General features: G+C 47.4%; 1 protein-coding gene across 10 annotated transcripts in view; it reads left to right on the top strand.

Annotated features, from left to right (window-relative positions):
* Positions 1–1883: 1883 nt before the first annotated feature.
* PCBP3 (poly(rC) binding protein 3) overlaps positions 1884–14300 on the top strand; it is a 261841-nt gene continuing 249424 nt past the window's right edge. For all 10 annotated transcript variants that reach the window (XM_039257125.1, XM_039257124.1, XM_039257123.1 and 7 more), the window contains exon 1: positions 1884–2039. The gene's annotated coding sequence lies outside the window, so the exon portion shown is untranslated. The remainder of the gene's footprint in view (positions 2040–14300) is intronic.

The raw sequence follows: 14300 nt of genomic DNA, 5'->3' as shown, positions 1-14300 counted from the left end.
GAACACACAAGTGACATCTGAAGACAAATGAGACCCAGCTCTTCCTGCCCCCCCATGACTGCGCTGACTGCTGTCACCCCACCTCGCCAGTCTCTGAATGCCCAAGGGGCCCTCTGTGCACAGTGGTGAGACTCCAGGTCATTTCTAATGTTTCCACAAAAACAAGTGGTTATAACTGTGACCTTTCAGTGGGTAGGCTTCCAGGGGTCCACGAAGGAGTAGGGTTCACAGGGGAGAAGCTGTCTCATGCCCCCGTCTAGGGGCAGCGTGTACCAAGATGGCCACCAAGTGTCACAGCTTCATCCCCGGGCCCATCTCACCACCCCTGTCCTGGAGGCCGGTGGACCCCTCTGGGTCCTCGGAGGCCTAAGAAGGCCGAGCGAGGCTGAGTTTCTTTTCTTTGCTCTGGGAGGGGTGTGGGGTAGGAAGTCCTGGGACCACTGTAGGCCTGGCTGCCCTGGGGGTCACTCCTGGGCCATCAGAGGTCACTGCGGTGCCTGTGACTGGCTCATGCTGTGTGACGCTGCACTGGAAGAAATAATCTTGCTAAGAATAGGTCCCAGATGCCCAGAGCAGACAGAGGGTTCAGCTTCACGAAAATGACCCTAATACAAAGCAGAAGGAAGCCAGAGAAAGCGTAACAAAGCAAAGCCACGCGAGGCCGGATGTCTCCTGAGGACAGCCTTGTCGCTCTGCCGACAGTCACCCGGGCGTCCGCACCTGCAGACTGGCACATGGGTTCCTCAGCGGGCAGGAAAGAAGGCGCACCTGCTGAGGAGCCGGGACAGGGGCTTGGCAGGCTCGCTCGGGGCAGGGCGACCTGGGCAGGGCTGGCTACCCGACCGGGGCGAGATCGCAGGACCTGGCCCCGCAGGCCCGGAGACTGCCCGCTTTGCTCCCCCTGCTGGCCGAGCCCTTCCAGGCCCCGCGGGGAGAGGCGGCGGCGGCCCAGGGAGGATCCAAGTCCAGCCAGGTCCACTCGGCCCGCCCCACATCCGAGACCAACCAGGCCCCCTCCCGGCTAGCGACCGGTCCCCGCTCCACCTGTGGCCTGCCCTCCCCCCGCCACAGGCCACGCCCCCGGCTAGTTACCCACCCTCTCTCCAGCCCCAGCCCTGCCCATAGCCCTGGGTGACCCCCGACCTCCTTCCCCCCAGGTGCTCGCCCTTCCCCGCCCACCTGCGGCCCGCCTCCGTCTGAACTGTCCCAGCCTAGGCCTCGCCCCCTGCACTCGCCCCCCACCCCCTCTACGGCTCGCCCCGCCCCAGGGCTCGCCGCCGCCGCGTCCACGCCCCCAGCCGGTGACCTGCCCCCTCTCCTCCCCATTGGGGCCCTACCCCGTCTCGATCAACCCCCGGAACCCTCCCTAGGCCACGCCCACGGCGAGAAGCCCGTCTCTGGCTCTGCCCCATTTGTGGCCTCGCCCCAGTTCTGGGACCGCCCACTTGTGGTCTCGTCTCTGCCCCCGCCCCCAACCAATGACGCTTTCTCCTGGGACCCCGCCCCTTTAATTCACGGTCGCGTCCCTCCTTGGGATCCGCCTTAAGTCTGGCTCCGCCCCTGCCCGGTGACAGACTCATGGCCCCGCCCACCGCCAGTGACTCGCTGGCCCAAAACCCCGCCCCAATTTCCTTCACGCCCCCATCCCCATTGGTCCCGCCTCACCACCTCCGCCACACCCCGAGACGCTAATTGGTTTCTTTCCAGAGAGCTTTCCCGGGCTCCGATTGGGTTCATCTCTCGCCGTTCCTCCTTTCGATTGGCCCGCCGCGCCCGCTTTCGCGAGGCCCAACACTTGGGTGGGGCGGGGTCAGCGGCGGCGGGCGACGCGGGATTGGTCAGCAGCGCATAGGGGGCGGGCCCGCGCCGCGCGCAGCGCCTCGGCAGGAGCGCGAGGAGCAGCTACCGCCGCCTCAGTCGCCTCAGACTCGGTCGCTTCAGGCTCCGCCGCCACCCGGATCGCCCGGTCGTCACCAACCCTCGGCCCCACCCCGGGCTCCGGCTGGCCAGCCGGCGGACACGCCCTCCTCCGCGGACAGGTGAGTGGTCGCGGGCGGAGCCGGGGCCGGGGGTCCTGGCCAGGGTCCCGGGGTCGGGCCGGGGTCAGGGCCGGGGATCGCGGTCCGGGGTCGGGGACCGAGGCGGGTGCGGGAGCCGGGCCAGGGGGACGTCGCAGGCGGGGGCCGATCGAGGGTCCGGGCCTCGGCTGGGGATGGGGAGGCGACCCCCCGCGGCTGCTAACTTTGCCCGCGGGGCCCGGGGCTGGGGGCGCACGTCTCGGGGAGGCCGGGGGGCGGGAGACCCGCCCGGGCCCCGCCAACTTGGCGGGCGGCGGGGGGCGGTGCGGGGCGGAGTCGGGGGCGGGGGTCCGCGCCACAGCCGGCGCCGGGCCGCCCCCCGCGGGGTCTCCGCGCCCCCTGCCCGGCGCCGTGGGCTCCCAGGGTGGCGGAGCGGGGCGGAGGCTGGACGGAGGGAGCTCTGCGGCGGCTTCCCGGAGGCGCGGACCCGGCCCCGCTGCCCCGACTGCCCACCCGCGCCCCGAATCCCGAAGTTACCGGAGCTGCGCCTCCAAGATCAGAGTTAACGGCCCCGCGTGCGGGAGTTTCGTGGCTCAGGACGGGGAGGACCGAGGCGGACCGGGGACGAGAGCCCGGGCTCGCGGCGGAGGGGCGCGCCGGAGGGCGTGGGCGGCGCCCGGCGCCTCGCAGCGGGACCCGGGCTCCCGGCGGCGGCCCCGCGGCGCGTCCCCGCCCCCCGCGTCGGAGGAGGGGCGGCCGGGGGGAGCCGGGGCAGGTTCCTCCGCGGGGCGCACTGTGTTCGTCTCCTGCACTTGGGGTGCCCCAGACGTGCTCGTCCCTCGCGCCGGGCTGTGCGCTGGAAGTGCTGTTTGCCGAAGTGGGTGTTTTTCTGCGTTTCGTCCCTTACTGAAGTGTATTACTCGTGTGACAAATTAGAAAGTCAGCGAGAAGTCGGGTCAGACGGCGCGGGCTCCGTTACCCCGTCGCGCCGTGGGCGCGTGGGCCCCGGGCTGCGCACGCGAGCCTACAGCTGTGTCGTTGCCGCGGCTTTCCGCGCGTGACCGCCGGCAGGGGTGTGGGGCGGCGGGGCCCTGGCCCTCCCTGCGGCCCGGGCCTCGCGTGCCTCCCTGTGCCGTGCCTGGCCCTCGGCTTGGATGCTGGGCTCAGAGGAGGTGCGGGGGGGGCACCCCTGCCAGGGGAGCCGATGCCCAGTCCCTTCGCAGGGACAGCTCTCCGGATGCCCTTTCGGTCCAGAGAGGCTGTTGGCAAAGGGGGCACCCCGCAGGGCGGCGGGCAGGGACTGGAAGGCCCTCGCGGACCCTCACGCGCGAGCCCGAGTGGCTGTGGCTGGTGTCTACACGCGGGTCTTCGGACACGTGCAGTCGCTGCCTGGTGGTTGTGAGCTCTGCCGTCGTGAGCTCGGTCGTTCTTGCCCGTATGCAGATGTTGTCGTGTGTGCAGGGCACGCTCGGTACCGAGCTTGTGCGACTCCTGCATTCCGTAGCTCGCCCGGACGCAGTAGTGCAAGGCTTGAGAACGCTTTGGTGGTAAAAGGAGGGAGTCTTTCTAGCTGAAAAGACTGGGCACCCGTGTAGGGCTCAGGACTTTGTGACTGGTGTCGCCGTAGGCAGTGCCCATCAGTGGTGATGTCGGACCTCAGAGCAGCTTTACTAATACTCAGGGTTGGAGAAAATATACAACTGGGCGCCGGGGCGACTCAGTCGGGGAAGGTTAAGCGTCTGACTTCGGCCCAGGTCATGCTCTTACAGCTCATGGGTTCGAGCCCCGAGTCAGGCTCTTCGCTGACAGCTCAGAGCAAGGAGCTGCTCCGGATTCTGTGTCTCCCTCTCTTTCTCTCTCTGCCCCTCCCCTCCTTGTGTTCTCTCTCTTTCTCAAGAATAAATACATAAACATTAAGAAAAGAAAATATACAACTTTATGGTTATACTTTTTAAGGTGATTATGAGACAATTTCAGCACATGGGTTCATTTTTCTAGATGGTTAAAAGGAAGCCATCTTTCTTCCTGTTGTTGGGGGGAGACTGAGAGCACGCTGTATTTACGTTTGCAGGAATCCTGTGAGGTCCTTGAAACAGTTTAGCCATTCAAAGCTGGACGTTGTGTTTCAGTTTGAACAGTTTCATTCCTGGACCGGTAGCCAGTGCCTGGATCGGTTGCTGTGTGTCAGTGGCAAAGCATTCTTATTTCACCGAAACCTCAGGGCTTTATTATAAAAGTGAGCACTGAAGCAAATCTTGGGAGATGGGAGTTGTACATCCCTTTGGTAATGGAATGGAGGTCTGGGGCGGCCCCGCGCCTCTGAGCTCAGCCCTGGCGGGTCCCTGCAGGCCCGCGTGTGCCCACTGTCCATGGTGCTGAATACATGTCCTCTACATCTTTCTTCGTGTTAAATTTCCAGAGTGAAAGGGTTTTTTGGAGTATGTTTAAAAAATCATTTTCAAAATTTAAACAATTAAAGAAAAGTTGAACAGGGGAGTTCTATCGAGCCAGAATGGAAGCATATATTTTAAAAACTCAGGCCATGTTTTTGTCTCTTTTAAAAATGGATAATTGTGCTGACTCAACATTATGCTTTCCCTTACTTAGTCTCCTTCTCGCCAGGTGGGGTTTTTCTTGCTGGAATATGGACATTAGGTAACAAACCATTGAGATTAAGTGAGATCCTGTTTCTTAACAACCACCCTCTTAAAAAAATGAACACTTCATTATAATGTATATACATATTTGTATGTAGAGGCAATTTGTCTTTCTCTAAACTCGGTCAGTTGTAGCACCCCTCACACTCATGTGGTACTTCCCAGTCTTCCCAGAGAGGGACTGGGGTCCTCTAAGTATGTGTTGGGTTCTTGGGCAGGAACCAGGCATTCCTGCTGTGTTGGAGCAACATCTACCTTCTCTTCTATAATTTAAGGACATCTTTGTAAACCATTTTAGATAAATTTAGGTAAAATCTTTATTCTCTTGAGGTTAATTTTGTCTATTGCTTTAGGATTGCCCCTTAGGTTGGCAATAAAAAATAACGGGTACAGAGATTCTTCCATATGGTAGTAAATTGCATATCAAACTATGCACAGTTGTTGACGTGTTTTGTTGTGAGCATCTGAACTAGTTCTTTGGCCTCATCAACTGAATACTTAACTCAGGTCATCCTGTGAAAGAGTAGCCTGTTTTGTTGAGGGAAACTCAGGGCTTCTTTCAGCCTCCTCCACTCTTCAGAAATAGGCTCTGAGTGCCCACTCTTTGCCACGGCCTGTGCTGTGATCTGGAAACCCACAATGGGAATGAGTATTTATCATTGAAGGACTCCATTTTGGGCTGAGGAACGGACATGTAAACTGATGGTTACAGGGGGCTACACTCAGTACTGCAATTGGGACGCGTAGAAAGTTGAGTTGGTGTGTTGAAGAGGGGTAATTCATTTAAGCTGGAAATCAGGGAAGGCTTCAGAGAGGAGGCAGCCTTGGGCTGAGACCTGGAGGCTGAGTTGTAATTGTTTGGGCACGGATGGGTATAAATTGATTGCAAAAAGACAAGAAGGTTGGTGTAACTGGAGAATAGGATGCGTGGTGGTTGAAGGTGTAAAGGCATCGTGGAAGTGTTGGGACTCAGAGGTGTGAGGGCGAGCTGAGGGGAGGCTGTGTGGCAGGCAGAATAATGGCCTCCCAAAGGCGTCCACATGCTAATCCCCAGAACCTATGCATATGCTATGTTATGTGGCAGAGAGAATTTAAGGTAGCACATGGAATGAAGGTCGCTAATCAGCTGATTTTAAAATAAGGAGGTTATTTTGGATTATCCTGGCAGGGGAGTAAGGTCCTTAAATACTGAAGAAGAGGTTGTGTCAGAGCACTAAGTGAGGAAGACTACCCATCGTTGCTGGCTTTGAAGATAGAAGGGGTTATAAGTTAAGGCATGTGGGCAGGCTCTGGAAGTGAGGAAAGGTGAGAAAATGGATTCTCCCTCAGAGACTCTTGAAAGGAACACAGCCCTGCCGACACCTTGGTTCTAGCCCAGTGAGACCTTGTGTCTGGCTTCCGACCACTGCTACTGTAAGGTGTGTGTTTTCACCTGTGTTAAGCCACTAAATTTGTGGACATTTGTTAGAGTAGCCATAGGAAACATACAATTTGGGACCTCTGGCGAAGTTTTAGTGGGCAAAGTTTAAAGAGGAAATAACCTGGTCAGATAGGCTGTAGAACACAAAATGTTTTAGCTGCTGTTGGGAGGAGGTTGCCCCAGGTAAGCACGGCGCTTTTTTTTTTTTTTTAATTTTTTAAATGTTTGTTTATTTTTTAATTTTTTTTTTTTTATGTTTTATTTATTTCTAGGAGAGAGAGAGAGAGAGACAGCATGAGCAGGGGAGGGTCAGAGAGAGAGGGAGTCACAGACTGAAACAGGCTCCAGGCTCTGAGCTGGCAGTCAGCACAGAGCCCGACGCGGGGCTCGAACCCACGAACCGCGAGATCATGACCTGAGCGAAAGTCGGACGCTTAACCGACTAAGCCACCCAGGCGCCCCTAAATGTTTGTTTATTTTTGAGAGAGAGAGAGAGAGAGAGAGAGAACAGAGGAGGAGCAGAGAGGGAAGGAGACACAGAATCTGAAGCAGCTCCAGGCTCCGAGCTGTCAGCACAGAGCCTGATGTGGGTCTCCAACTTGTGAACCGTGAAATCATGACCTGAGCCGAAGTTGGATGCTTAACCAACTGAGCCACCCAGGTGCCCCGGCATGGTTCTGATCCCTCGTTTCATCTTTTTGCAAGACTGGTATTTGAGAGTCTTACCTGGCCTAAGTCCCACCTGAAGGTGTTCGCCTAGTCGTCTGTTCATTCTCACCCTTGCTTATTGCTGTCTCCCACTGGCCCGTTTCCTTTGTGCTGGGCACTCAGGAGATAGTGGACCAGGTCTACATCTACAAGTGGGACTGTGGGGTCATAAGAGGGGCCCAGTTCCAGCCTCAGAGCTGTCGTCAAAGTGTTTTCCAAAGATTTGTTTCTTCACATCCTCTCTAATCCTTTGTATCTTCAGATGTTTTCATTTTTGTCAACTAGATGTGAATGAACTGTCTCACTGTTTTAATTTGCATTTTCTTGATTACTGGTAAGTTTGAAGATTTTTTTATCCATTTATTAGCCCCTTGGGGTTCTTCTGTAAATTGTATTCATATATTGTTTGTCCGTTTGTTAGCTGGGTTTTCCTTTTTAAAGCTTTTTAGAAGGTCTTTAGATATTCTGGTTTCTATTTGTGCCCTACTTTTAAAAAAATCCTTTTAAAAATGCTGTTTTGATGAACAGATGTTTAATTTTAATGTAGTCAAATTTATCAATCTTTTCCTTATGGTTTGTGGTTATTGAGTCCTTATTTAAGAAATTCTTTGTTGCCCCAAGTCATAACATATCCTCATCTTTAAAAAAAAAAAAAGCTTGAATATTTGCTTTTTATATTCTACTGTGAACTTATTTTTGTGTGAGGTACAAGGTAGTCATAAAATTTTAGAACTTTTCCAAATGCATAACCAATTGTATACCAGGACTGTTTATTGGATACTATCCTTACCTCAGTGATCTGCAGGCTTCCTGTGAAATGTACAAGATTTTACAGTTATATGGATCTGTTTCTGATTTCTCCACGTAAATAATAATAATTTCCTTTCTCCCTTCCTACCCTTTAAATCCTTTACTTATTTTTGTCTTATTTCCATTGTTTGAACACTAGATAAAATTATATAGACATTTTGATAAGGCTGTGCTAATGCTTTTTTACATTTTAAAGGCAATACTTTTAGAGCCTTAAATATGAAGTTTGTTATTGTTTCTTGGTGGATTCCTTTTATTAGATTAAGGATGGCCTCCTCTGCTAATAGTTTGATAAAAGATTTTTAAAAGATCATTAATAGATTTTGAATGTTAATAAATTATTTTCTGTATCTGCTTAGATGATTTTATGTTTTTTCTTTAAATTGTGATCGAGAAGAAATATTTTAATCTTTTAATTTTAGACTACCATTGATTTCTTGGAATAAACCATACCTTGTCATGACATACTATATTAAACATTATTATTGTATCCAGTTTGGTAATATTTCAATTTAGGATTTTGGCATGTATTTTCACGAGAAGTATTGACCATAATAATATTTTCTTGTATCCCCTGTATTCAGATTTGGTATCAAGGTGATGCTTCATCTTATCTATAATAGTTTCTGAAAGGGAGGGATTTTTGTTCCTTGGAAATTTGGCAAAGTTGGTTCTTAAATATTCTGGATCTGGACACTTTTAGAACATGGAGACTTGGCACCAGTGTTTATGGCGTTAGAAGGGTTGCAGATCCATTCTTCTCACATTTCATTGGCTAGGAGGAGTCATTCTGGCCATACTTAGTTTCAAATGGAGCAGGGAGGTAGAGTCTTCCATGTCCCAGAGGTTCAGGACAACTGGATACTGGTAAATATTACTAATATTTACCAAACTATGGAGGTTAATTGATATCACTACTGCACAGTTAGCCAAAACTCAAAACTGTGGTTCTCTCTAGGTCTTGTTTGAAGGTTTGCAAATGTGCAAGGTCTGCAAGTATGTTGGTCATCAGGGTCTGATTAGAATGTGAAGCTAGACATGCTGGTTTGTATTTGCGGTGAATAAACCATCCTATTTACTCTCCCCAAAATCCACCTTGAGAATTCTTGCCTCTCTATTTCTCCTTATTGCAGAGGAGGAGTCTCCCTTTCTTACTCCTTTCCACTGATGTAAGTCTTAACTATCCTTCACGGCTGGAACACTTCCCACCTCCTTGCTTAAATTCTGTGTTAACTGACTCGTGATGAATTCTCCCTTCACTACTCACAGTGCCATTCTGAGTAGAGAAAGCAGGGTTCAGATTTGTGTGTGGGTGGTCATTTGATCAAAAGAGTCTTCATATCCAAGCACATGTTTTCCTCCTTTGCCTGGACTCTGCCCTAGGAGGCCAGATATAGTGGACACATTGTATGAAGGTGGCCTCACCATGATCACCGTGATTCATGCCTTTGTATAATCTTTTCCCATTTTAAGTAGGATTTGCTTCTAACCAATAGAATATGGCAAAAGTAATGGGATGTCACTTCTGTGATTATGTTACATTATATAAAATTCAGTTTGCTAGAAATTCATTTAGAGACTCTCTTTGCTGGCTTCAGTAAGGGGCTATGTTGGGGCAGCCCACATGGCAAGAACTTCAAGCGGCCTCTAGAAGCTGAGGGCGGCCTTCAGGGATAGCTACTGGGAAGCAGGGGCCCTAAGTCCTCAACAAGGAAACAGCCTTTACCATGAAGCCAAGTAAGCTTGGAAGTGAATTCTTCCTCATTTGAGCCTTGTAATGAGAACATGCCTGACCAACACCATGGTTACAGCCTTGTGAGACCCTAAGCAGGGGACCTAGTTGAGCCTGCTCAGACTGCTGACTCACAGAAACTGTAACTAGTTCTGAGTTGCTAAGTTTGCGATAGTTTGTTATGCAGCTAGTGTATCAGATCTTTACTGACCTCCCATTTACCTGCACTAGAAGTGAATTTGGATTGATGAAGGGTAATTTGAATCTAATTGAGATAATATATTCTTTTTTTTTTAAACTTTTTACCTATTTTTAAAAGTTATACAGATGTTTTGTGTAGAAAGACTGAAGCAAGCAGAAAGGATAAAGGACAACACAAACATTCATCATCTTACCACACGGGAATAGCCAGTGCATTAGACGCCTGTGTGGCTCAGCCAGTTAAGAGTCTGACTTTTGATTCTGGCCCAGTTTGTGAGAGAACCTTGCTTCTGGCTCTGTGCTGACAGTACGGAGCCTGCTTGGGGTTCTCTCTCTCCCCCTCTCTCTGCCCCTCTCCTGCCTGCGTGTGGGTGTGTGTGTGCATGTGCATGGGGAGTGCTTTCTCAAAATAAATAAATAAACATTAAAAAAAAAAAAAGAGTAGAAGAGCCAATGTGTTTTTCTACTCTCATATGTGGTATGACATACATATCCTACGTTGGGACTCACTCCATAATGTTTTATGAACAGCTTTCTTTCTTGGTACTACACAGTGAGAATTTCCTTATGTCATATCATAGTCTTCTAAAATAGGATTTTAAATGGCTGCATACTATTCCAGTGGGTGTCCCAGTTGACTGAGCCACTTCCCTGTAGCTGAACATTTATGCTGCTTTAAACTATTTACCATGGTAAATAATGCTTTGATCAATAATCAGTAACAAAAATCATTGTATCACTGATAATTTATGAAAGATAAGTTTCTAAAGGCAGAATTATTAGGTCAGAGCTTGTAGATGTTTTTAAATCTTTTGGTGCTTAACTATCCAGCTCCCAGTGTTTCTATAACATACTATAAAGCTCAAATCTCTGTTTCTGAAACTCACCAGGTTGGAACAGGACAGAACTATTGATTTTTGAGCATTTAGGTTCCTGTTTTCTTAACCCTGTTTGCAAAGTGCTTTTAAATTATTCATTAAAGTGCAGTATGGTCTCTATTTATAGACACATTTGTGTATGAGCTCGCTCCCTTAATGCCTGGGCAAAAAGCCTACGAATTGCTATTATCACATCCCTATCTTTGTGAATCCATTTCTACTCCTCTCCACCCTTTCTTTGTTCTAACCAAATGACACTGAGACACACCAGGTCTTGGAGCCTTGTGATTACTCAGAAGTGGCTTTTCTGAGCTAGCTCTGGCTCTTTTCTTCTTGCCATTCATGATCCTAGTTGACTTCCTAAGTATGAGAGATCAGCAGAAAATTATTAATTTGAAAATATTTTACAAAAATATTTTTCCTGATTCATCAAATGAGTGTCTATTTAGAAAATTTCTAAAGTAAATGTTAGTATCAAAAGCAAAATAAATCTATTACATTCTGTCATCTACAGATGACTCTTGTATAAGCGTAACTTGCTCATAATGTTTATTTGTCTTGAGAGAGAAAGAGAGCAAGTGAGGGAGGGGCGGAAAGAGAGAGGGAGACAGTCCCAAATCAAGAGTTGGACGCTCAGCTGAGTGAGCCACAGGCGCCCCATACTAGCTTATTCTTATATTGATTAGATTTCAGTGACTAATGTTTTGGGTGGGAATTTTGCATCCATGTCTCTGAGTCAAATTGGTCCATAATTTTCCTTTCCATAGCTGTTTTCTCTCTACTTTGAGATGAATACCTGATTTATTAATTTGCAGATTTTTTTCTAATATGTGATTTTAAGGTGGTACATTTCCTTATAAGTAATGCTTCAGCTGCATCATACAGAATTTGATTTGGGGTGTTTTCCTTATTGTTTAATATACACTATACATGGAATCGTGCCCCTCTCAAAGTCATGTTGAAGCTCTAACGCCCTAAATGATGGTACTTGGTGGTGGAGCTTTAGGGAAGTAACTAGGTTTAGATGAGGTCATGAGTGTGAGGTCCTTATGATGGAATTAGTACCGTATGAGGAGGGACCAGAGAAGGTACCCTCTTTCTCTCTCTCCTCGCCAGGTGAGGATACAGCAGGGAGACCGCTCACTGCAAGGCAGGGAAGCCCCTGACCAGAACCCTGCCTACCCGGCGCTCTGATCTCACTTCCCAGCCCCAAGATCTGTGAGAAATAACAGTCCATTGTTTAAGCCACTCAGTCTATGGTATTTTGTTACATAAGCCCAAGCAGACTATAAGGCAGTTATATTTTCTAATTTCTGTTATGATATTTTAAATTTATAAGTCATTTAGAAGCATATGTAAAATTTTTCAAACGTGTGTATTTTCTTATTCTTCTCCAGCATAATTGCGTTGCCCCCAAATCTTGCTGTTTATAACTTTAATTCTGAGCAGTTTGCTGATGTACATTATGGCCCAGAATAGGGACTGTGAGTTTTTGCAAACATGTCCGTGTGCTTGAAAAGAATTAGGTTAGATGTTCTATACATTCCGTTCAGCTGACTTGTAAGGGCACTACTCACATCGTCTGTTTTCTTTCTGTTTTTTTTTTTTTTTTTTTGGGGGGGGGTCTAGTAGTTATATCCATTACTAAGATAATTACCCAATTTCATTATGATTATGGATTTGTCTTATTTCTCCTTGAAGTTCTGTCAATTTTTATTTATATACTTTGAGACCATGTTATTAGGGGCGTGCAAATATAAAATTGTGATGTCATCTTGAAGAACTGAGACTTTAATTATTATGAGTGGTTCTCTTTATCTCTAGTAATGAATCTTTGCCTTTATGGTATCATATGCAATGCTAAAATAGCCATAACAGATTTCTTTAGGCTCATATTTGCATGATACCTTTTTTTTATCGTTTTAGTTTCAGCCTTGCTGTATTCTTAAAACCTTAGGCATGTACCTTGTAAAACAGTCAAACAATTAGATTGTTTTTCATCCAGTCTGATGATTTTTATCTTCTACCTGAAAAAATCAACTCATTTATATTGAACGTAACTACTAATCTTTTTGAGTGTAGATCCATACTCCTATGATATATTTCTCTTGTCCTACATTTTCTGTGTTTATTTTTCTTTCTTTTCTTACATTATTTTAAAACAGTATTAGGATTTTAAAAAATCATTCTACTCTTATACTCTCTTCAGTGTGTTGGATGTTACATCTTATTTTTCTTTCTTTTCGTGGTTACCATGTAAATTAGATAATGTGTTATTAACTTAGTCAAATAATGCAGTTATACCTGCCTCCTGGACCATGGAGAGATCATAGTGTCTTAGGTCACTTGAACTCCATTCACCCTTTCCAGACTTAGAAGTGCTTATTATTATGTATTTTAATTCCATACGCTCTTTTTAAGCTCAATGAAATATTAATATTAACAGTGCTGTTATTTAATGTACAGTCAGTGTTCATTTATATTTATTCACATCCTTATCCATTTTTTTGCTTTTTGTTGCTCTCTGACATTTCTCGCATTCATTCTGGGGTCGTTACCCTTCTGCTTGAAGAGCCTTCTTTGGAAGTACATCAGCTGGTAGTAGAATGCTCCCTCTTTTTTTCTTTCTTTTAAAATTTTTAAAAATGTTTTCTTTTTATTTTTAGAGACAGACAGAGACAGCATGAGTGGGGGGGGGAGGGGGGTGGGGTTAGAGAGAGAGGGAGACACAGAATCTGAAGATAGGCTCCAGGCTCTGAGCTAGCTGTCAGCACAGAGCCCGATGTGAGGCTTGAACCCATGAACCATGAGATCATGACCTGAGCCGAAGTTGGATGCTTAACTGACTGAGCCACCCAGGTGCCCCTTTTTCTTTCTAAAAGTATTTTGATTTTACTTTTATTTAAAAAATTCTTTAAATATACTTAAATTTTGAGGGGGAATATAATTTACATGCCATAAAATTCACCCTTTTAAAGTTTCTGATTTGTTGGGTTTTGGTATATTTACAATATACCAAATATTGTACCATTATCACTACATAATTGCAGAACATTTTCATCACATTATAAAGAAGCCTTACAGCTCTTAACAGTAACTCCCCATTCCTCAGTCCCTGCCAACTATTAATCTACTGCCTATCTCTAGGGATTTGCCTATTAGGGACATTTCATATGAATGGAATCATAAATATGTGGCCTTTTATATCTGGCTTCTTTCACTTAGTATAATATATACTTTTTTTAATTTTAGAGGGAGCATGAATTGGGGAGAAGAACTGAGGGAAAACAATCTTCTTTTTTCTTTTTTCAGAGAGAGAGGAGGAGAGAGAGAGAGAGAGAGAGAGAGAGAATCTTAAGTGGCCTCTGCCCTGTCCAGAGCCTGACTCGGGGCTTGATCTTATGAACATGAGATCATTACCTGAGCCGAAATCAAGAGTCTGATGCTTAACTGACTGGGCCATCCAGGTGCTAAGAGAGGGGGAGAGAGGGATACAGTCTTAAGTAGGCTCCATGCTCAGCACAGAGCCTGATGTGGAACATGATCTCACAGCCCTGCATCTATTGAGGTGATCATGTGTTTTTGTCCTTCATTTTATTAATGTCATTCATTAGATCGATTGATATTTGTATGTTGAACCTACCTTGAATTTCTTGGATAAATTCCAGTTGGTCTTGGTAGATAATCCATTTTTTCTTTCTTTCTTTCTTTCTTTCTTTCTTTCTTTCTTTCTTTCTTTCTTTCTTTCTTTCTTTCTTTCTTTCTCTCTCTCTCTCTCTCTCTCTCTCTTCCTTCCTTCCTTCCTTTCCGTTTATTTATTTTTGAGAAAGAGAGGGAGTGAGCATGGGGGAGGGACAGAGAGGGAGGGAGAGAGAG

Source organism: Hyaena hyaena, unplaced genomic scaffold (genome assembly GCF_003009895.1).
Source record: "Hyaena hyaena isolate Hyena2069 unplaced genomic scaffold, ASM300989v1 scaffold_600, whole genome shotgun sequence".
NCBI lineage: Eukaryota > Metazoa > Chordata > Mammalia > Carnivora > Hyaenidae > Hyaena > Hyaena hyaena.
The sequence above is the reverse complement of the archived record's forward strand: the minus strand, read 5'-3'. Positions and strand labels throughout refer to the sequence as shown.